This window comes from Schistocerca nitens, chromosome 1, assembly GCF_023898315.1.
Source record: "Schistocerca nitens isolate TAMUIC-IGC-003100 chromosome 1, iqSchNite1.1, whole genome shotgun sequence".
Classification (NCBI taxonomy): Eukaryota; Metazoa; Arthropoda; class Insecta; order Orthoptera; family Acrididae; genus Schistocerca; species Schistocerca nitens.
The window spans coordinates 1,194,310,302-1,194,335,325 of record NC_064614.1 but is presented as its reverse complement, the minus strand read 5'-3'; positions in this window follow the sequence as shown (position 1 = coordinate 1,194,335,325).

The following is a 25,024-nucleotide window of genomic DNA, read 5'->3' as shown; positions in this document are numbered from 1 at the left end:
GGATTCTTTCTAGCAGAAATGAGTATCGTGAAATCTGGATTCTTAAAGGAGAGTATCAAACCTTTAGAACAATATATATCACAGAAAAGAAATAAACTGAACCAGGAAGAAATTAAGAGCCATCAAGGAGTCGCCTCTTCCAAAAGACAAAAAGTAACTGAAATCACTGTGTGGGATGTACGAATTCTATCATAAATTCTTTCCTAATCAAGTGTTGAATGTTCCAAACTTGGGTAAGTTGTACTAGAAGAAATGCATCTGAATACAGACATCACAATTCCAATGAACATTTAAACTAATCAAGGAAATGTTAGCAATTCTCATAAGTTGTTCTATTCTGGTCTAAGTGTTCCCAGTTACCTAGGCTCTGATGCAAGTGACCATAGGATAATACGCCATCGACTTCAAGAAATGAAGGAGAAGGAAGAAAAGTAAGAAAAGACAGTAGCCTCCACCAGCTGCAGATTAACAAACTGTGAAAAGAATTACAGCATCCCTGAAAAGGAAGCTTTAACAGTTGTTTGGGGACTAAAATGTTTGTTTATTATCTTTGGGGCACCATAAAATAATCCTTAATGACCATAAACCTTTAATACATCGGAAGAATTGTAGACTGCTACATGGTAGATTCGTTCAGTGGTCGTTGTTTCTGCAGCAGTTTGTGATTGGGATGAAACATGTAAAAGCAGAATTTGGCACAAGACGCGCTATCCAGAATGCCCATAGGCACCAAACAGGAAGAAACCTTACTGGAATCAAAAGAAGCATACATATTTACCTACATGAAAGGTATTCCACAAGAAACTGAGACGAAAGATGTATGCAGATTACACCACTAATATGAGCTAAAGTTGAGCTAGAAGATCATAAATTACGAAGGCATTACGTTACTCACAAACGAATCTTGTTTAGGAGATGAAATGGAGAAGACTGGGACTGAAAAATTTGCTAGCCTGTTAATTTTATTGACAAATTGATTAACTACACAAATCTGAGTGATGATCACATTGCAACATGAAGATGTTTATAAAAGATGAGGGAAATGCTCATTTCCAAGTATATGAGGAGAAGAACAAATCAGCGCATTTGTACTAACGACAATTGTCAAAAGATGAAAAGTATGAATAAATCAGTAGAGGGGAACATACAAAACATTCTATAACAGAGGTATTAGAGCTAGTAGCCATGATTTGTTTGGCCCACTGTCCAGAACTATCAGAGGGTGCCACCCATTTTTATCACGTTTATGTATTTACTAAGAGATAAAATTACATCGAATTAATAGAGTGAACAACAAGCGAGTTGCAGCAGAGGTTGAGCCGCGCGGCATTAGCCGAGCGGTCTGAGGCGCTGCAGTCATGGACTGTGCGGCTGGTCCCGGCGGAGGTTCGAGTCCTCCCTCGGGCAAGGGTGTGTGTGTTTGTACTTAGGATAATTTAGGTTAAGTAGTATGTAAGCTTATGGACTGGTGACCTTAGCAGTTAAGTCCTACAAGATTTCACACGTATTTGAACATTTTTTTTGCAGCAGAGGTTGAAAAATATTCAGAAGAAGTGCTATATCGAAATGGCTAATTTCCTTCCCCATCCTTGAAACATTCCAAGCTAGTGTTCCGCCTCTGATGACCTCTATATCGACAGGACGTTAAACCCTAATCCTCCTTCCTTCCAACCTCTCTTCCTTCCTTCCTTTAGACAGCCATACTAATGGATAATGGTCCATAATTCAAATCCTGGGAGTGGAAGAATATATTATTAGCTCTTGGAATAAAAATATTACATACAACTACAAATCATTCGACAAGTAAGCCATGAGAACTTAGTATAACTACCACCCAAGACCTACTATTCGAATAAGAACACAGTTTGAGGAAAATATTGTACATTCAGCTATTCGAGAATGTTTTCGACTGCACAGTACACGAAAGTACAAGCCAAATACCGTATTCAGTAATGAAAGGAGAACCACCGTCCGATTTAATCAGAGAGAATGTGGAATTGCCAAACCAAAGAAGAACTGTAATTGAGAATTTAAGAGCAGCAATCAGGAGAGAGTGCGAAATGGAGGTGGCTTAGAGGAAAGGGCGACATAATGGAAAAAAGCATACAGAGCTCAGTACTAGAGACCGGATCCTAGTGAGAAATGATAAGAAATCCAGTGACAGGAGACAAAGAGAAATATGAGCCGTCCGCGGCTCGTGTTCATGCCTTATTGTTTGTCATCTTCTCTTACGGTACTGCCGCCTCGTTTTTTTATTCCATTTACTGGCGTCGCTAACTTCCTGCCTTACCTGCCCATGAGTGGCAGCAGCAGCGCTTATCGATAATTGCACTGTCGTACCATCTCTGGAGCGACCGGTAGTATTTCCGGGTCGTCGTGTGGCGGGAGTTCAGCTGCGGATGGACCAGCAGTGGAGTCAGTCGGGGAACGGACCAGGAGTAAAGTCGGGACACAGCAGCAGTTGAGTTGGCAACGGAGCTCCAGTGCGGTGCAGACAGCCAGTGGTCGCCGACCGCTGGCGACACACATGAACTGTCCGACGCAAGGGGACTGGTGCGGGATGACTGTTGGTTAGTCGTTCGGTTGGCCGTCTCATCGGGCGACGTCGTAGGTTGTGTTCCAAAAATGAACAGCATAGAGACAGAAGTGATGACACTTTCTGCAGGACCTGACCATCATTTTGTAGGACAATGATCAAGCATGTACAGTGCAAGCTGTTACTGATTCGTTTGAGTGGTGGGGCTGCTAAGTGCTATACCACCTACTGCACTCCTCTGACTTAAGCCCTCGTGAGTTCAACTCGATTTCTAAACTGAAGGAAATACCTCAGGGCATTCGCTTCAGCTGCTACAAATTCGTCGGGCAATAGACCGCACCGCTCGAACTGTCAACACAACTGGTACTGCTAAGAGTATCCTACGACTTCCACATCGCTAGCAACGGGTTATACACAATGCTGATGACTACTTTGGAGGTCAGTAAAACTTTGAAACACCTATTTTGTACGACCTGTAAATAAATAGTTGCGACTATTAAAGTTGCAATCCTCGTACAATTGCTTAGTATTGGGAAGGCATCTGAATTACATGAGATACATGTAAAATTCTACAGAGACTGTAAGAAATTAAGCAAAATAACTTGATACCCTTCTAGGAGCACTTTATCGTCGGTTCCTGAAACAACGGAGGGTACCTAGAGGCTCGAAAAAAGAGCAAGCCATTTCCTTTTCAAGAAGGGTCGTAGTACAGATGCTAATAATTATAGTCCTTTTTGTTGTAGAATTATTGAAAACGTTTCATGCTCACGTGCTATAATGTTTTTGGGCAAGGAAAAGATCCTCTATAAAAGCCAAGGCAGATTCCACAGAGATCTTGCAAAACCCAGCTCGCTCTGTTATTTCATCCCACTGCGCTATAGACATAGAAGCGCAGATGGACGCTGTGTTCCCTGCCTTAAGGAAGCCATTTGACATAGTCCAGCACTGTAATTTAGTTAAAAAAAAAGAAAGAAATTACCGAGTATCGGACCAGATTTGCGACTGGATCCAAGATCTCCTTGCGTATAGAACGCAACACGTGACTCTCAACGGAAAAAAGTCGACAGATATACGAGTAAATGGGTTCCAGAGGTACCCAAAGCAGGTGTGATAGGACCATTACCGTGTAAAATATACCGGGTGATCAAAAAGTCAGTATAAATTTGAAAACCTAATAAACCATGGAATAATGTAGATAGAGACGTAAAAATTGACACACATGCTTGGAGTGACATGGGGTTTTATTAGAACAAGGCGCTCCACCCCATATTACTAGACGCGTGAAAAATCTCTTGCGCGCGTCGTTTGGTGATGCTCGTCTGCTCAGCCACCACTTTCGTCATGCTTGGACTCTCAGGTCCCCAGGCCTCAGTCCTTGCGATTATTGGCTTTGGGGTATCGTGATCGACCGAAATCTCTAGCGATACTGAAAGACAACATCCGACGCCAATGCCTCACCGTAACTCCGGACATGCTTTACAGTGCTGTTCACAACATTACTCCTCGACTACAGCTATTGTTGAGGAATGATGGTGGACATATTGATCATTTCCTGTAAAGAACATCATCTTTGCTTTGCCTTACTTTGTTATGCTAATTATTGCTATTCTGATCAGATGAAGCACCGTCTGTCGGACATTTTTTGAACTTTTGTATTTTTTTTTTTGGTTCTAATAAAACCCCATATCATTCCAAGCATGTGTGTAATAAAGATTGGTCCGATAATGGTATCTCCAATAATCCCACACCAAACATTAACTTTCCACGGACGTTGATGCTCTACCTGACGGAGCCATTTTGGATTGTCTGCGGACCAATAATGCATATTCCTCATATTGACACATCTCCTTTGTTGGAGAATGATGCCTCGTCGGTTAAGAGAACATCTGCAAAAAAATTTATAGTATTTCCGTTTTTTTTTATTTCTTCATTGTAAATGGCGTTTTAAGTATCTTGTCGTATTGAGGAAGAACCGTGCCAGATGTGTACGTTGAATCACACTTCCACACACAGAACAGCTACACTTGTGCCTTGTTGTTTCGTAGCTTTCATAGTTGCTGGGGACTTAATTAATTAATTGTGTTAACGGAAATTTCGTTTCATTCTTTGTTGTTGTTCTATGCAGTCAGATAGCGTACTAATACTAGTCAGGGCCAACCGTTTACGAGACTTCGTAGCCGGACATGTTGTTGTTGTTGTGGTCTTCAGTCCTGAGACTGGTTTGATGCAGCTCTCCATGCTACTCTATCCTGTGCAAGCTTCTTCATCTCCCAGTACCTACTGCAACCTACATCCTTCTGAATCTGCTTAGTGTATTGATCTCTTGGTCTCCCTCTACGATTTTTACCCTCCACGCTACCCTCCAATACTAAATTGGTGATCCCTTGATGCCTCAGAACATGTCCTACCAACCGATCCCGTCTTCTGGTCAAGTTGTGCCACAAACTTCTCTCCTCCCCAATCCTATGCAGTACTTCCTCATTAGTTATGTGATATACCCATCTAATCTTCAGCATTCTTCTGTAGCACCACATTTCGAAAGCTTCTATTCTCTTCTTGTCCAAACTATTTATCGTGTCAACATTGTCAAAAGCTTTCTCTAAGTCTACAAATGCTAGAAACGTAGGTTTGCCTTTCCTTAATCTTTCTTCTAAGATAAGTCGTAAGGTCAGTATTGCCTCACGTGTTCCAGTGTTTCTACGGAATCCAAACTGATCTTCCCCGAAGTTGGCTTCTATTAGTTTTTCCATTCGTCTGTAAAGAATTCGTGTTAGTATTTTGCAGCTGTGACTTATTAAACTGCCGGACATACAACGACTAAAATTAAAAGTATTTGCATTCTTATTAATTAAGCCCCCATGCACGTGGCGACCCTGCCAGGGCCGTCCCTTGGAATTCTTTTGATAGTAAAAATAGCAGACAGTAGTATTGTTGTAGTAATTTGTAGGTTAGTAATTGTAGTCTATATTGCATGTGTAGATTTCGTAATTGAACATTTGTAGTTGTCTTGTCATTCTTCTAATGGTATTTTTGCAGAATTTAATTTTTGATGTCTTGTATACGCGTTTGACAATTTTGTGCAATTATGAAGATTTCAATTGTTCGTTAATCATGTTTGAGGGAAGCATTCCGTGTGAATGGTATTGTTGGTGATAAAGTGTTATATTGTGTGTAATTTTCGTATAGTGACGAGTTTTGTATGTTTTGTAAATGATTACGCGATCGACGAAAAAGGCAAAAATGATGAATAGTCAGAATGACGAAATTGTTGACATGGCGAACTCGCCAACACAGGAGAACAGTATGATGAATAATGAAGTTGAAAACAATTTAATAAGTCGGGAAAATAGGCCGGAACCAATTCAAAATTTTTCACAATCAAAACATTTTCAGAATACGAGATTAACGACAGAAGACTCGGGAATAGTATCGAACAATAGCTTTATGGCTATGCCGAAGGAAGTTACACTCCTGGAAATTGAAATAAGAACACCGTGAATTCATTGTCCCAGGAAGGCGAAACTTTATTGACACATTCCTGGGGTCAGATACATCACATGATCACACTGACAGAACCACAGGCACATAGACACAGGCAACAGAGCATGCACAATGTCGGCACTAGTACAGTGTATATCCACCTTTCGCAGCAATGCAGGCTGCTATTCTCCCATGGAGACGATCGTAGAGATGCTGGATGTAGTCCAGTGGAACGGCTTGCCATGCCATTTCCACCTGGCGCCTCAGTTGGACCAGCGTTCGTGCTGGACGTGCAGACCGCGTGAGACGACGCTTCATCCAGTCCCAAACATGCTCAATGGGGGACAGATCCGGAGATCTTGCTGGCCAGGGTAGTTGACTTACACCTTCTAGAGCACGTTGGGTGGCACGGGATACATGCGGACGTGCATTGTCCTGTTGGAACAGCAAGTTCCCTTGCCGGTCTAGGAATGGTAGAACGATGGGTTCAATGACGGTTTGGATGTACCGTGCACTATTCAGTGTCCCCTCGACGATCACCAGTGGTGTACGGCCAGTGTAGGAGATCGCTCCCCACACCATGATGCCGGGTCTTGGCCCTGTGTGCCTCGGTCGTATGCAGTCCTGATTGTGGCGCTCACCTGCACGGCGCCAAACACGCCTACGACCATCATTGGCACCAAGGCAAAAGCGACTCTCATGGCTGAAGACGACACGTCTCCATTCGTCCCTCCATTCACGCCTGTCGCGACACCACTGGAGGCGGGCTGCACGATGTTGGGGCGTGAGCGGAAGACGGCCTAACGGTGTGCGGGACCGTAGCCCAGCTTCATGGAGACGGTTGCGAATGGTCCTCGCCGATACCCCAGGAGCAACAGTGTCCCTAATTTGCTGGGAAGTGGCGGTGCGGTCCCCTACGGCACTGTGTAGGATCCTACGGTCTTGGCGTGCATCCGTGCGTCGCTGCGGTCCGGTCCCAGGTCGACGGGCACGTGCACCTTCCGCCGACCACTGGCGACAACATCGATGTACTGTGGAGACCTCACGCCCCACGTGTTGAGCAATTCGGCGGTACGTCCACCCGGCCTCCCGTATGTCCACTATACGCCCTCGCTCAAAGTCCGTCAACTGCACATACGGTTCACGTCCACGCTGTCGCGGCATGCTACCAGTGTTAAAGACTGCGATGGAGCTCCGTATGCCACGGCAAACTGGCTGACACTGACGGCGGCGGTGCACAAATGCTGCGCAGCTAGCTCCATTCGACGGCCAACACCGCGGTTCCTGGTGTGTCCGCTGTGCCGTTCGTGTGATCATTGCTTGTACAGCCCTCTCGCAGTGTCCGGAGCAAGTATGGTGGGTCTGACACACCGGTGTCAATGTGTTCTTTTTTCCATTTCCAGAAGTGTAGTTTTATGGGAAATGTTAGGAGCGAAAAGAATTTTGAACCAGTTAATATGGAGCAGTTGATGGGTGCAATATTAAATTTGGGATCAGGGTTAGACTCACAAATAGGAACAATTAAAACAGAGATGGGAACTTTGGCAACACGGTTAGAAACTGATATGGGAGCAATGGAAACACGGTTAGACTCACAAATAGGAACAATTAAAACAGATATGGAAACAATGGAAACACAGTTAGACTCACAAATAGGAACAATTAAAACAGAGATGGAAACAATGGAAACACGGTTAGATTCACGAATAGGGACATGTTTCAAAAACATGAAAGATGAATTAAAGAAAGAAATTAGAGAAGAAGTACAACCGATTTTGAATTCTCACAATAATAGATTAATTGCAGTAGAGAGTAGACAAAAGGAACAAGATAGAGAACAGGAAAAAGAGATCGCGTGATAGTACAAAAATTTTCAGAGTTAAATTTACAACGTGCACACGATAAGGAAGAAATATTTGAGAGAATCGAGGAATCCGTACCAAATGACAGAATAAATAACCTAACACAACAATATGAACAGTTAACTATTAAATGTGTTAATACTGAAACCCGAGTCGCGACACTTACGGAAGACGTAAATAAACAGGAAGAAAAAATAGGTGACTTATCGGAAAGAGTTGAGGAGATTTCAGATAAATTGACAAATCTTAGTGTAAATGGGGACAGAGATTCAGATGATACAGCTCCATTGCCATTTGCAGAAACCGAAGAGTACCAGAGCATAAATAAACATGTTGAAAATCAGGGAAAATTTAATGAACGCGTTAAAAGAGAATCTGAGGCGTTACGAAAGCAAGTCAAACAAATAGAAAGCGAAATCGTAGGAAAGGACAGTAGAAGAAATTTAGAATCACAGATAGCAGCGGGTTTTGAAGAAAATAAGTTGTTTCATTTAAGAGATGCAACAAGAGAGCGCCAGGCGCGCGAATTTGACAATAATCGACATTCGGACTGGGACAGACGCGGTAGGTCTTTGTCGCCACGAGGCGAAAACTTTGACTATAAACACTTTTTAACTGTTCGGAAATTTAAGATCTTTCGCAATTCTAAGAATGACATACATCCATGTTCATGGTTAGATCAATTTATGTACGCACTGCCACCAAATTGGCCACTAAGTTACAAGCTGGAATTTATGTGTGGATATTTAGAAAACGAACCGGCGACGCGGATGCGCGCACTTATTAGAGATTGTAATAATTTAAATGATTTTTATCATGCATTTCTATCGGCATATTGGTCCGAAAACACGCAAGACAGAGTCAAACATAGTCTTATTATGCAGCGTAATTTTAAACAGTCTGAGTTCCGCACGCCAGCAGAATACTTTGAAGACATGATTCGAAAGAATCAGTTCCTTTCCAGCCCTTATAGCCCGACTGAATTAATTCGCATTTGTTTAACTAAGCTGCCACAATCCATAAGACAAATTGCTTTAGCCGGAAGATGTAAAGACGACATTGAGACTTTTAAGACTTTGCTACAAGAACTTGAGTATGACAACGACGACGGGACTTTTTGTAATTTTTTCAGTAACGGTAATCACAATAGATTTTCAGAGAGAAGGGATAATGAACGGAACGGACGTTATATGGGTAACTTTGAGAATGACAGACGAAACAGACAGGACAATAGATACCAGCCTTATGACAATAACAGACGTTCTAACAGAAATTACACAGACAATTATAATATCGGAAATTCCTACCGGAATGATCAATCATATGGAAACAGTAATCGGTATCATCAAGACAGAAATTATTCATACAGTAATAGAACTTCTTACTACAGAAATAACCAGGGTAGTAGATACAACAATAATTTCAGAAGTGACAGCCGAAATTACACAAGAAGCAGTCATGCAGATAGACAGGAAAATAGAAATTTTAATAACAGACACAACCAAGAATTTGCATCTAACAGACAGGAGGGACCTAATTGGCATCCTCCACGTGACAGAACTTCAGAGAGACAAGTGCAAATCGTAGAAATTGATCCGCGAAATGACGCGAATAATAGTCCTCAGGGGATTCACTACACTAAGTGAATATGTGCCGTAGCGTGCACAGGGCCCCGAGCTGTAGTGGTGCTATTTCCCTTTTAGTTTTCTGCACCGCTGCCTACTCTTCTACTATTCTTTGTATCTATCAAAATAACTTTTCAACTATCAATCTATCTAGAGTCGGTAAAAAATAACCGATGACTAATTTACCCAAAAGAGGTTTCGGAAATTACCGTTTGGACTTACTGTATCTTCAGCAGCATTCATTCGTAGTTTAAACGAAATTTTACCTGTTTATCTTCGTGACAATATTACTTCATATGTTGACGATATTCTTATTGCTAAACGTTCTTGGAGTGAGCATAACAAAATTTTGAATTCATTATTAAGTATTTTTGCAAGAGTTGGCATTACAGTGAACTTGGAAAAATCTGAATTTGGTCGTTCTCAGGTGAAATTTCTTGGTCATATTATTTCTACAGAAGGTATTCTTCCTGATCCAGAGAAGCTAGACGCTATTCGTAATTATGCTGTTCCTACTACAAAACGTGATGTTCGTAGTTTCCTTGGTGTCTGTAATTTTCTTAGACGCTTTGTAACATTGGACAATTTGGCCACACCTCGTTTATGTGAACTATCTGGAAAGAATTCTAATTGGTGTTGGGATGAGGAAGCTCAGTCAGAATTTGAACAACTTCGTGATGCTTTAGTTGCTGCTCCACTTCTTTCACATCCGGATTTATCTAAAGATTTTTGTTTGGCGACGGACTCATCATACAAAGGCCTAGGTGCACATTTATTTCAAGAGATAGAAGATAACGGCGTTGTAGTACAGAAAACTATTGCCGATCTGTTCTTGCCAAATTCAAATTATGTCAAAAGGCTAAGCCGCCAACTATTCTCACACAGCACCGTTGTTTCCTATCATTCCAGCGAAATTAAAGGAGATGGCTGCAGTCGATTTGTTCGGTCCAGTGGTTCGTTCTACTAATGGTTTTGCGTACATTTTGGTAGTAGTGGAATTGACATCAAAATATGTGTGTTTTACACCTTTACGCAAAGCAACAGCTCGTTCAGTATCTAACGCTTTCATCAAACATTTTCTTAAAGAAGTCGGTCATGTTGATAAGGTTATATCAGATAAAGGATCACAGTTTCGCTCTAAAATTTGGCTTCGTACTCTATGGCGTCGTAAGATTAAACCAATTTTCATTTCACTTTTTCAGCCTCAATATAACGCTTCAGAGAGATGGATGAAGGAAATCAATAAATTGTGTCGACTTTATTGTCATCAGAGTCACAGAACGTGGGAACAGTATCTTCATACTTTTCAAAACATTCTGAATGAACTCCCTAATGATTCAACTTCTTTACCGCCTATATTGATATTAAAAAATAAAGCACCGACAAATCGCATTTCTGAAATCGTTCCTTTTCCGCCTACACGGAAACTGCGGCATTCTGAAGTTGTCAACCTGGCTCTACAAAATATTGCATCTGCGGCTGCTAGAAGAGAGAAATCAGCTAAACGTCCTGGTCGTTTAAAAACCTTGTCAGTTGGTCAAAAGGTGTTAATTAAGTCTCACCGTTTCTCTCACAAAGGAAAAGGATTGTGTCGCAAATTTTTTCTGCTTTATAACGGTCCATATAGAGTTCGCAAAATTATTCATGATAACACTGTTGAAGTAGAAACTCTTAAATCTCGACGCTCCAAGGGAGTACATCATATATCGCACGTTACAATTTTTGTGGAATGACATACTTTCGAGAAACCAACAGTTACACGTAAACATGCAGAGAATACAAGGATACCGCGCCGTGTTCCGGCGGCGGCACATACTCAAAGCAACAGTCAAGTCTGCGAGCCGCACAAGGCAGTCGTTGACCGCAAACAATTACTTCCTACGTCACGCGTACCTACAGCTGATCGAGCGCTCAGTGCGAATGCACTGACAGCCGTAAACAAATACACAGTCTAATTTCTCTGATTAAATTCAGTATAAAGCTATAGTGACTTGATAAATTATGTTATTAACGTTCAGTATTTTTCAGGATATTTAAGACCTTCAAGTAAATTCTGTGTGTGTCCCACGTTAAGAGGACTTGCTATCGAGAAATTTTCAGGAAGAATGTAATTTCGAAGAAGAAACTAATAAACCAAAAAGGTAACTATTAATTGAGTTTATTTTTCAGGTAACATATTTCCACTTGGTACGTACTTTAGACGTAATTTGCTGCTCGCGATTACATGATTCATACTTTGTGTTAACTGATATTGACAATGATTGATTAATGAACAGGGTTGTTACTTGTGTATATTATGCATCGCTTGGCTGCACTGCTTTTTCACTGATGTCATATTTTTCTATTATGTGCCTGCTGTGCTTATTTATTTAAATTATAATTGTCACCTGATTAATTGTGCTGATGTGGTTATGTATGTAAGTTATACTTTGTGATTTATCTGCTTGCGCCTTCATGTTTACTTATTAAGATCACATATGAACATTTATTTGCTTATGCTGATATGATGCTAATGACCTGTTTATTATGTAAGATATATATTTGCTGCTTTGCGTATGGATTGCATATTTACACATTTTTGTTTTGTTGTCATAACTACTCTTTAAGTTGGTATATAGAAATGCTGATATACTGGGTATGAACATGGAGTTTAGGTTACACTGTGGTATTAATTACAGATTGTTTGCTAGGCAGAGCCTCGTTGTAGGAATTGTGCTGCATCCACTTGTTGACATTCTGTTCTCTACTGGTATATTTACTCGCTGTTGCATGTTTTGCTTACGCTCAGTGCCTTATATTTTAAGATAAGAAAATGAACTGCTATAACTCTACGAACGACGTTGGTACAAGAAACTTCATTGAAGTCACATGAGCTGGAGGTTTTATGGAAGCTGTATAAATTTATGCTAATAGGAAGGAAGCTAACGACATGACATACCAACACTAGGTTTAGACCATTGACAGTTATTACACTGCATTCTTCGTGAGCAATTGAAATAGCAAGTGACACTTGACACAAGAAATACTCCACATGTTTGCTTCTGTTTTGCCACGATTCTTGAAGTGGTGTACACACTGTGAAATACTATGATCATTAACACTCTGTACTCATACTTACTTACTGAGAGTTATTCAAACTAAAGGCTGTTAGAGGTCATGTATGCATTTCTTTTATTTAATGATGGACAAGGTAACCAAAATGTATTTTACGATTCATAATGAGTAGAAGATTTGGATCAGATGGATTACACAGAGGTTGTGTGTGGACATTGTGTCTTCGGATTGTATGGGATGATGAAGTTTGCACTAGGATTTTATCTGTACTTGTTCAAGGATACTGACTAGAGGAAAGAGTTGTTATGGAAGCGAAATGGTATTGGCGATAGGGTTTATATGTATCGACGTATTGAAGAGGTATTATTGAGGTATTGAGATTATGTGAAGTTGATGATTATTGGAGTTTTGGTGGACAAGAGGTAAGGTAAATGATGTTGGTGATAAGGTTTATATGTTTAGACGTAAGAGGTATTATTGAAGTATTAAGATTATGTGATGCTGATGATTATTGGAGTTTTCGTGGATAAGAGGTGAAGTAAGTGAGGAGCATATTTTTTTTTGTTGGTTTATATGGAACAAGGAGGATGAAGATGGCAGACTAGAACACTCAAGTGGAAGGAAGTTTGTCTACACACACACTTTGTTAAATCACTAAGCAGTATATACTTTTTTTTGGAGAGAGGAAGCATTTGCATATCTTGGGACACTGACAGTTGTTCAGCAACCGTACATTTGATTTGGCTTGGCAAACATTGGTCTTGACATGATGACTATGACGTTGACTAATTATTATTGACTGTTATACACTGTTGCCACTACTACTTGATACACATGTTGAACATCAAACTTTGACAGAATTGCATTTACACAGTAACACTATTCAGTTACACAGTACTACTTAAATGTGGATGAAAGATGAGTGAGTGTGTTTTGTGTGTTTTCCTTTCCTAATCCCAGATAATTGGTACCGACCTATCTCCTAAATATTATTTTACTTGTTTGTGGTGGCTTGCACTGACACCCATAAATATTATAGGTTTACTGATATTTGTGTATTTGTAATAGTTAATATGACAATTATCTGATATCATTTGTGTGTTTATTATTATTTGTGTGTTTAGTGTAAGAGCATTGAAATAATTTTGTAAAAGCAATTGTGTGTGCATTCAAACTGTTGTTCATGCCTGCACTGGTTCAACATTGATGTGTGCCACTTGTAAATGTTTAATTTCTGCTAATGAACTCTGATGAACTGTCTAATTAGTGATAGTGAATATTATGGACTGTTACCTGCACTTGTTCTTCATGATGGGTGCCACTAGGACATGTTTAATTTCTGCCGATAAACTCTGATGAACTGTCTAATTAGTGATAGTGAATATTATGGACTGTTACCTGCACCTGTTCAACATTGCTGGGTGCCACTGATGGAACTGCTTCTACTGAAATGATGTCACTTGTTGGTGTCTGCACCTGTTCAAAATTGCTGGGTGCCACTGATGGAACTGCTTCTACTGAAATGATGTCACTTGTTGGTGTCTGCACCTGATCAACATTACTGGGTGCCACTGATGGAACTGCTTCTACTGAAATAATGTCACTTGTTTGCGTCTGCACCTGTTCAACATTGCTGGGTGCCACTGATGGTACTGCTTCTACTGACATAATGTCACTTGTTGGTGTCTGCACCTGTTCAACATTGCTGGATGCCACTGTTGGAACTGCTTCTACTGAAATGATGTCACTTGTTGGTGTCTGCACCTGCTCAACATTGCTGGGTGCCACTGATGGAACTGCTTCTACTGAAATGATGTCACTTGTTGGTGTCTGCACCAGTTCAACATTGCTGGGTGCCACTGATGGAACTGCTTCTACTGAGATAAGGTCACTTGTTGGTGTCTGCACCTGTTCAACATTGCTGGGTGCCACTGATGGAACTGCTTCTACTGAAATAATGTCACTTGTTGGTGTCTGCACCTGTCAACATTGCTGGGTGCCACTGATGGAACTGCTTCTACTGACATAATGTCACTTGTTGGTGTCTGCACCTGTTCAACATTGCTGGGTGCCACTGATGGAACTGCTTCTACTGAAATGATGTCACTTGTTGGTGTCTGCACCTGTTCATCATTACTGGGTGCCACTGATGGAACTGCCTCTACTGAAATGATGTCACTTGTTGGTGTCTGCACCTGTTCAACATTGCTGGGTGCCACTGTAGGAGCTGTTTAAATACTGTTGATGAAATGTTATGAGACTGCTATTTGCACCTGTTGACCATTGCTGGGTGCTACTGCTGGAACTGTCAACTACTCTGAGGAGCGCTACTTGTTTATTGAACTATTGACAAGATTTTATGTGAATATTTGTATAAACTGATTTTTTGTGTATTTACTGTTTATGAAATGTTATGAGACTCTTACCTACACCTATTAATCATTGCTGACGCTATTGATTGAATTGTTTAACCACATGATACTTGTGCAAACTATTATGTACAATCACATGTATGCAAGCATTTGTATTCCTTACTGTATTTTATATATTAGGTTATTGAAGGGTCAGTGCAAAGCCAAAATTTATTTTGTTATGTGATATTCACTTATTAATATTATCTTTTATTTTTGTCTGTATTTCTTTTGGACGAATTTGGTGGTATTTTCACCACCAATGCTGGCAAAAATACCATCAAATTCTAGCCCGTGGAGGAGGGGCATATGAAAGGTGGCTACACTGAGTCACAGCGCCAGAGATTGCGACAAAGAGTTTTATTCCGCCGCCTCCACTGGCAGTGCTTGTTGAGAAGTCGTCGTGGAGAGTGCTCGTTCAGAAGTTGTGGTGGTTAGTGCCTTGCTGAGAGGATGATGATAGCAGCACTATTTGAGGCCATGTTGTGTGCAGTTGTTTTGATGGGCTAGACACCAGATGTTGTTGGATTGGGGATGTTGTAATAATCAGAGTGTACTTTTCGTCAATATATATGAAGGTAAAGATAATTTTTTTATTTTCAAATGTCTTAAACAATAATGCCTCTTGGTCACAGGTTCAGTCAACAAAGCATCTGGCTTGTGTTCATGTATTAGAGTGTAATTCTGGTTTCTATGTGCAATTATAGTATTTCTGTTTTTTTTAATTTCTTCATTGTAAATGGCGTTTTACGTATCTTGTCGTATTGAGGAAGAAACGTGCCAGATGTGTACGTTGAATCACACTTCCACACCCAGAACAGCTACACTTGTGCCTTGTTGTTTCGTAGCTTTCATAGTTGCTGGGGACTTAATTAATTAATTGTGTTAACGGAAATTTCGTTTCATTCTTTGTTGTTGTTCTATGCAGTCAGATTGCGTACTAATACTAGTCAGGGCCAACCGTTTACGAGACTTCGTAGCCGGACATACAGCGACTAAAATTAAAAGTATTTGCATTCTTATTAATTAAGCCTCCATGCAAGGTATGTAAAGTAGGGTAGAAAACAGACATATTAACTTAATAATCATAATGTTCGCTAACAGTACTATCAACAAACAAGCAATCTCAAAACGTATTTCCCGTCAACGTACATTCTCCATAGATCAGCAGCATTTCTACCATATCTTCATGTGTGTACATTATACTGTACAGTATAAGTTCCACAACACAACGTTTATTCAGAATGTGTACTACCTCCGTGCCGTCAATAGATTACTCTGATGCACGACTACACTGGCAAGCGGTGTACTGCACGTCAAAGCAACAACAAATGGGAGGCTCGGAGGGTGGTGGAGTACAGGAGTTTGCATGGGTCGCAAGTTATAAACAAGGCGATGTGGTAACTGTGGCAGTAGTGGGAACTACGTTGAACACTTGACTAGGTTGAGCCAGGCCCTACGCGACAGGCACAATGGGTCATATAACGCATTAGATAAACCTTATTGTGGGTGTGCAGGATAAATAAGACAACCTGAAGGGTGTCCATCGATCGGTACTGGTTCATATTGTGTACGTAGATACGTAAAACGTGCAAGAGGGAAACCATTATGTGCTTATGAGAGTTGATGGCAGCAGACCGGATTATTCGTTTCGGACCTCTTGATAAGTATGGAGGTGTGATTACGCATGTCAATCACATCGCGATTACGGGCAGCATGGGGTTCACGCCTGAGCCTCAGGACGTGCGCTAGCAGCGCATGTCGGGTGTTTCAAGCGTCAACTTCGCGTCTCAATGTCTCGGGATTTAATGGGAATATTGCGATGCAATCAACGCCATTGTGTATGTGCTTTGTCATGCTATGGATTGCTGAAGAAAAAATATAGGAGGTCCATTTAAAAAAAACATAAGTTTGTGTTAGAAAACACATAAGCTTTCGTTTTAGAATGTTTCCAAATATGTACTTTCATGGGCCCCAGCACTACATTGATACCGGTAAAAGTCGTTTTCCAATAGCTGTTATTGTTCCAGAGATATTTTGGGTGAACAAGATAGCTCGGACACCCTGTATAAATGATCTATTAGAAAACATCGGAATGTTCATAAGGCTGTTAGTAAATGATGCCGCTTTCTATAAGAAAGCAGTAATGCCATAAGATCGTAGCGATTGTCAGGAACAGCTGATTATGACAATTGGTGGAAATGTAACTAACGTAAAATGTCTAGGAGTAACTATCCGGAGGGACCTTAAGTGGAATGAACACACAAGACAGATAGTAGGAAAAGGCACTGTAATGCAACCTCGAGAGAAGTGGCTTACGAAACAGTTGCTCGACCAGTTCTCGAGTACTACACATCAGACAGTGACCCTTACTGGTCTGGATTACTGGAAGAGACAGGGATTCCGAGAGAGTGCTTTCCGTGTAGAATCTGACAGCCTGTTACTTCCACATATGATTCGCGATATACCCACAAAGAGCAAATTTGATAAATTATAGTTAACACATAGTTTTACTGATAATCATTCTTCCAACAGAACTTTCGCAAAATGGAACAGGAACTAGGGGATCAGGTAGTGGTACCAAAAGTACCCTCTGCCACACACCATCGGGAGGCTTGCGGAGTGTAGGTGTAGATGTAGAAGCATAAAATACGTTGGCACTGTTTACGGCTGTTGCCAGTGTAACCTAACAATGTGCAATTACAGCTCGCATAAATTCAAACCAGAAGTAATCAGCGTAGATGATCTTACATTGAGTGTGTATAAGAAATGTTTTCCTCTTTTACCCAGAACCGTAACACTTTACCCCGTGCTGTTGTTATCATATGGCACTATATTTGTTATTGCACGTAATACTAAAATATAGAGGGCTCTTGCCCATAAAATTGTAAAGGCTAGATTTTCACCATGTCGCTGAATCCCTGAGTAAGAACAAATACCAGTGTCTGTCCCGAGGAGTCCTCTCAGCTGAAGTGCTTTCCTAGACAGAAGGCGTCCTGAGAAAGAACCACCTGTGGCACAGAAGAGTGCGACTACTTAAGGGCTGAGAGAAAGACGTCACCTGCTTCCAGCTCATGGGAAGCGAGAGGTACAGTCTGTGACAGAATTCGCGAGACCCCTCGCATTATCGCTGTGCTGAACTGCACAGCTCTACTCCCTGTTACGCAGCATAACGTGCAAAGAGACGAAGAGTTGCCAACATCCTGTCCACAGGCGTGAAGCATAAAAGCAATCCGAGCATTATCACACTGTTTTAGATCATGTGAGAGACCATATTGCTGCTGATTAATTTTTCTCTCATGTCCATCTGTTGTGTTCAAAATCTAATACAAAACAATATTTGGTCTGCAGTGTACTAATACGAATGAATTATAACTTATCAAGATAACGTTATGAAAGAAGTCTTTTAATAAAGCAAAGCATTCCAAACTGTCACGAATCAGCAGTTTAATACACTGTTTCGGCTTAGAAAATGCCTGAATCTATGATCAGTCCACAGTCGTACTGCTGTATCGTTACAGGAAGGACTACCACCAATTATTCAAAAGTAGCAACAGGGATGAATACATAGCGAAATGCATTCAAAAAATCATTCAGTCCCACAATTAAGTCAGTACAGTTGACTGAATCAGATAAAGAAGGCATTAACAAGTATACAATACTGCAACCTCTTAACCTTCAGATCTACAGGGTACAACATCAAGGTAGCGACAAAACATAAGAGGGAGAAGTTGCCTTAAGATTTCTTTACTGATTGTCGATCTGCCTGCTAATAGCTCTTTCATAAAAGAGGTAAAAAATAGTCTCCAGCGAGATCAGAAATGAAAACTGACGCAGTCTTTCCCGTAAAAGGCGAAAATCGTCACCGCGGAGCTAGGATAAAACTGTAGCAAGCAGTACTCCCTTGTAGTTTCATTGATGGCTAAGATGGAAAATTTGCTGCGGTTTCTGCAGGAACAAGCTTCCTGAACTTAGAAACATAAATTTGTTACCTTTCTCACATCTCTTAAGTGAGAGTCATTCAGAATATTTAATCCAGATGACAAAGAAATTTCGACTGAATTTACCAGGATAGTTCTGAATTACTCCAGGAAGTAAACTGTCGGTCACATAGTTGCCAAACGTTTTCCCCATTAGACTGGGGAATCTCATGCTTTGGCGACGTGTCAGCTACGGCTGCCATTGCTTTGACTGGGATCTGAAACACCTAACTTATAAGCCAATGAATCTTATCCTCTCCTCTGTAATTAGGAGTTGGGGACTAAAGCATAGTTACATATAATATACAGAAGCACTGGCTTCAACTTGAACGTCGTAAATAAAGAGTGGGAGAAATTATTTGAGCAGCTCTCCTCGTCAGTAGCTATCGTAGTTATTTTTGTTTTCCTGCCTTAAGCGAACTACAAACTGAAATACTCATTCACAGGAAACGATTCGGTTTTCTAGCACCACCAGATGATATTAACACAATGGGTAAGCAAAATTCATTTTAATGTTATATACTTTAAAACAGTTTTCCTTATGAATCCTTCCTCGTAACACTGACTACGAAACGCCAACATCCATAAAGAAATTTCATAAGCCGCGAATAAGAAAAAATTTCAAATCAGATAAGTAAACTGTGGGATATTAATAGATAGGTTTCACTGGGAGTCAGTCAAATAATCGTAACATTTTCAATACTCGATCGCAGGTTCGAATCCTGCCTCGGGCATGGATGTGTGTGATGTCCTTAGGTTAGTTAGGTTTAAGTAGTTCTAAGTTCTAGGGGACTGATGACCTCAGAAGTTAAGTCCCATAGTGCTCAGAGCCATTTGCCATTTTCAATACTCTTTTTTATTCCAATACTGGAATGGAGACAACCTGATACTTTAATTTTGTCATACATGGCACCCAATACATTCACGCTATTGTTGTCTTTATCCTGCTGTCTAGTATCTTTGAACTCTTCGTCAAATCTGGTAGGATTTCCGTATCAAATGTGGTAAGCAAATCTACAATGATGTCATGACAACTTGCTTTGGCATGTAGTTTTCCAACACAGAGTTCAATAAATGAGGCCTTCTCGCTTAAAAACTCAATTCTTACTATGGGAATGGTTGTGAAATCTTCTAGAATGAGAAACGTGTGTGAAAACATAATTTCCCTATTTTGTTCTCCAATAGAGCCCGGATTTTTAATGGTTTAGATGTGAGTACTAACTGATCCCACAGTCTTGCATCCAGTCACAGGAGGTGTTGGTATCCTTTGTTGCTCACCAATTCTGTTGAACAGTTCAGCAGATTCGACACTTTATTGCACATCTATGTCTACAATCATCTTTCTGGGTAATCCGTTAATTATGGATGTGACTTCTGTCTGCATCTCTTCTTCCGCGACTTTATGATATTGATAGTCAGAGTGCTCCTGGCAGAATTCGTCTCACTTGCTCGCCCCATTGTTGTGCCTCAATACATTTACTGAGTACTGCAACCCCTACCACTCATAGACCAGGCTAGTGGGGCACGTTCTGACGTCATCTAATTTCCGTACTTGCTGTGAGTCGGATCAGGGTGAACTTCCTTTATGCTCATGCCAAGCTCCCAACTTCTAATTAGATGTTCACGTCGGTTACCATATCAATGCTGCCACAGTCTGTTTGATGTGCGATAGAAGTAGTTGTCACTGCGTCTTTTATTACGATTGCTATTCTGAATATCGCTTCTCTTGCTTCGTGAGCTTTTGCTTCGTGAGCAAGAGCGATCATATGATCTGCGGCACTTTCTGCTGTGGCGACAGTTCTCATATTCTTTCTGAGAGTCCATTGTCTCATCTAAATGACCAGTTGTCATTCTCTTGTCTATGTGTTACTCTTGCATCTTCGTGTGTTAGATCACAGTGCTTTCTAACCTGTACTACTACAGAAAGAAAAGTTGTAGTTTACCGTTGTTATCAAAAATCTCAAAACTTCTTGACCGATTTACTTCAAAATTTTCAACGATACTCTAATAAACGTTCGGATGAACATAGGCTACACATTTATTTTTACTTACGTTGTATGTAACTGTATGTATATACAGGGTGTAAATTTTAAGTTGACAAACCAGAATAACTCGAAAAATAAGCTTCATACGAAAAAAATGTGTAGAATCCAAAGTTGATTATTTTCGAGGGGGACACCTGCTGGTGCTAAAATTAGCCCGGCACCCCAGCCCCCTGGGGGTGGGGCGGGAGTCAACTTTAAAATTTCAAATGGGAACCCCCCATTTTTTACTGCAGAATCAGATTGTACATAAAAAACTACGTTCATATTGTCTTAAAAATTTGTTTTGATTCTTTGTAGTTGGCACTGTAATTCAAGAAAATACATGTTCTAATTTTTGCGTGGAAAATGGTCACGGATAAATGAAAAATACTTATTTACTTCGTAAAATTTGATTCACTAAAACTAAAACTCTCACTCTCTCCCCATAGGGTGGGTTTTGAAAGTAATTCCTCATTCTCAAAACACACACTTTATAAATGTTGACCCAAATATTATTTTTTCCGCAGATTCGGATTGGGTCAACATTTGTAAAACTCTACTCCCTCTCTCTCAAAACCCACCATATGGGAAGAGAATGAGGGTTTTAGTTTTAACGAATCAAAATTTACGAAGTAAATAAGTATTTTTTATTTATCCGTAACCATTTACCACGCAAAAATTAGAACATGTATTTTCTTGAATTACTGCGCCAAGAACCAAAACAAATGTTTAAGACAAAATGTACGTACTTTTTTATGTAGAATCTGATCCTGCAATAATAAATGGGGGTTCCCAGTTGAAATTTTAAAGTTGACTCCCGCCCCACCCCCAGGGGGTTGGGGTGGTGGGCTACTTTTAGCAGCAGCAGATGTCCTCCTCGAAAATAATCAACTTTGGATTCTACACATTTTTTTGTGTCAAGCTTATTTTTCGATTTATTCTGATTTGTCAACTTAAAATTTACACCCTGTATATACTATATAAAAGGCAGAGTTGTTTAGCAAAGATCTTGGAAAGTTATTGACTAATTAACTTAAAAATTTTTACACTATAATAAACATTCGGATAGATATGCGAGGTCTGTTCAAAAAATTTCGGAACTTTGTCCACAAATTTTTTCTACGCTTGCCTTCATTTATTTTGCATGGTCTCCTTCGAAATGCTGTACTCCAAACTTGGTACCTCGCTCCCAACGCCGTTTCCACTTCCGGAAGCAGTCTCGGTACGCCTTTCGCTGGATTGCGCGAAGCGCTGTCTGCGAATTTTCTTTTATCTCGTCTATCGTTGCTAAATTTCGTCCTTTCAACAAGGTTTTCAACTCTGGAAGTAAAAAAAATTGTCCGAAGGGCCAGGTCTGGAGAGAACACAGGATGAGGCAGCACAGTTATTTCACAAGCGAAGGTCTTTCTGGTCTTGACTCACGAGCCGCGGTAGGAACTTGGCGGCAACACGATTTATTCCAAGATGCTGCGACCTCGTGACATGGTCCAACTGAAATGTCACATTCTCCTGCAATCTCTCAGACAGTCAGTCTTCGGTTGACACATTTTCGCCGTCGTTCCTGACCTGAGCGTCGTCGGTAGACGCGAAACGGGTCCTGAACGAGGGTCACTTTACGTTCCGTCTGGCCATTTTTAAACAGTGCGAACCATTCGTAACACAGAGTACGGCTTAAGCACTCATCACCGTAGACTGTCTGCACCATTTGGTGTGTCTCTGTAAACACGCGAAATTTAATGCAGAGGCGTTGCCCGTGCAACTCTGCTATCACGAAATTCGCAAATTGCAACGTTTCGCTCAATACAGCGCTGAACAATACCTAGCAGACATAAAACAATGAAACTTCCGACGGTTACACATTAAATGTAGCCGTGTGCTGGGATGCCGATCGATTTCACTCCAACAAACCACTGGCGCGAAATTACAAATGTTCCGGAATTTTTGAAACAGACCTTGTAGGCTTTTTTTTACGTATTAGTGTATAAATACGTGCTCCTTTATAAAGACAAGTTTGATTCAAAGTTGTACCAAAAATATCGAAAAGTTCTTCAACGATTTAGTTCAAATTTTTGAATGATGAATGTACCTTTGGATGGACATGCCTACATATTTCTTTAAGATATGTGGTACATAAATGCATATATAATACATAAAGGGGAAATGTTGTTAACAAAAAGCTCATAAAGTTCATGAGCGATTTACTTCGATATATATAGTTGACACGCCACTCACTGACTTTAACAACACTAACAGTCAGATTAATTATATATTTTAGGTCATGATCTTGTTGTTTGCCAGTACTACATTTGGTATGGGTGTTTTATGACTTTTTACATGAGTAAAGTGTGGGCAGATTGTTCACGTAACGGCAGAACTTGTACCCGAGGGACCATAGTGTAGGCAACGGAGAACAGGGAGAAAAATGAATTGCGTGCCATAAATGCTGTGTCCAGCGACCTGGCTGTGAGAGTAAATCTGCACTCTGTGAATTGTACCTGCAGAGGGACTTCAGGCTGTGGCACTCCCCTCTTCCCACACTGAGCAGGAGGGCGCTGGTTCAAAAAGCATTTTACCTGGGCCAGCCAACACACCATCGCGAAGGAAGCCAGTTGGCACGAAATGGGTGGAGGAAGCCATTTAAGAGAGGCTGCTGTAATCAGGGGCTTTGATGCAAACAGTGGGACGGTCATATAACTTCAAGCATTCTCATGTTAGAAGCTGGGATTATACGGAGAGAGTGGCTGGTGCGTGTGTTTAGTGGAGGCAAGACTGTAACTCCTCTGACACCAGGAATTCGCCATGTTCTTTTAGCGAGAGGCAAAAACATTTATTTCATGGACATGACTGTCTGGGAAGCTTAACAGCCCTCTTTCAGAAATTGGAAGTGGTCGGCCTGGAAAGATTAGATCTCTCCGTAAATGAGGGACTATGATCCCATCTAGGCATACGTTTTTTGCCGAAACATGGCCATGCGTACTGTGAGAATGACGCCTCCCTAGTCTAAAATCTTCCTTTTTCCAGACAAGAGAGATTCTGAGTCACTGATTGACATGTTTCAGGATATGCAGAGCAGAGTCTTGCTCCCCCAGCATATGTGAACTCTGGTGCTGAGTCTGGATTGGCTACCAGTCCAGCAGAACAGTCGGTTGTGATTCTTTGCCCTTCTTCTGGTCCTCCCCTGGTGGAGAAATTCAGGTCTTTTCCTAGTAGGCGAGACTTGTAGGCTGCAACTTGTGGTGGCCTAAGAGCCAGTGGCAGTTTCCAGCTGTACTGACAGTGAAAATGCGTATCAATCCGGTCATATCGTGTGTCATTAGAGTGAACTCATTTGTCCTGATGTAACGTCGCGAGTGAATACGCAGTAGCATTTATTGCACTACTTTGCAGTACGGCTCGTAGCTTTGGAGCCGTTGGCGGTGATAGAAACAGCTGCTTGTATCTTAGCGTGACTCATTCGCACCTGTCGCTAGCCTAGCCGTGGGAATTCGAGCGACAGAATATTCAAGCTCGTAAGAATCTAAATAAACTATATTAAATATTATTCAATTTAGTTAAAACTCAATATACTGCCCTTTGTTAGTAAAAAGAATATTGTGTAAAAATCTCAGTTTTCTAGCTGGCGTACTTTCAGAGTTAGGGATATTACCTAAAACACGCCAAACCGACACTTGTAAGATTAAAGTCAGTCAGAAATCATAAGAGTTTGTCTTTTAGTATCATTTGGAGTCATTACTGAAGTTCACAAAATGTGAGAACAATTTATTTAGATTTTCATAATTAAAAAACGTTAACTTCTTTTCATTTTTCATAATATAAAATTTAGAAAAGACTATTATTTAGTTAATATGCTGTTGTGTGAGTAAATGAGAATGAGTTTGTATGGGACATACCTAAAGATTCAATATTATGTAATGTGCAGCATTACGTAAATGTGTCATGGGAAAGCTGTGTTTTCCCCATCTTGCTGATGACGTATGTCCAAGGGTACTTGCTTTTGTAAGAAGGCAGCCAGAATAGTCATTTGTGGAGTAACAGTTTTCTAAAGTTATTTC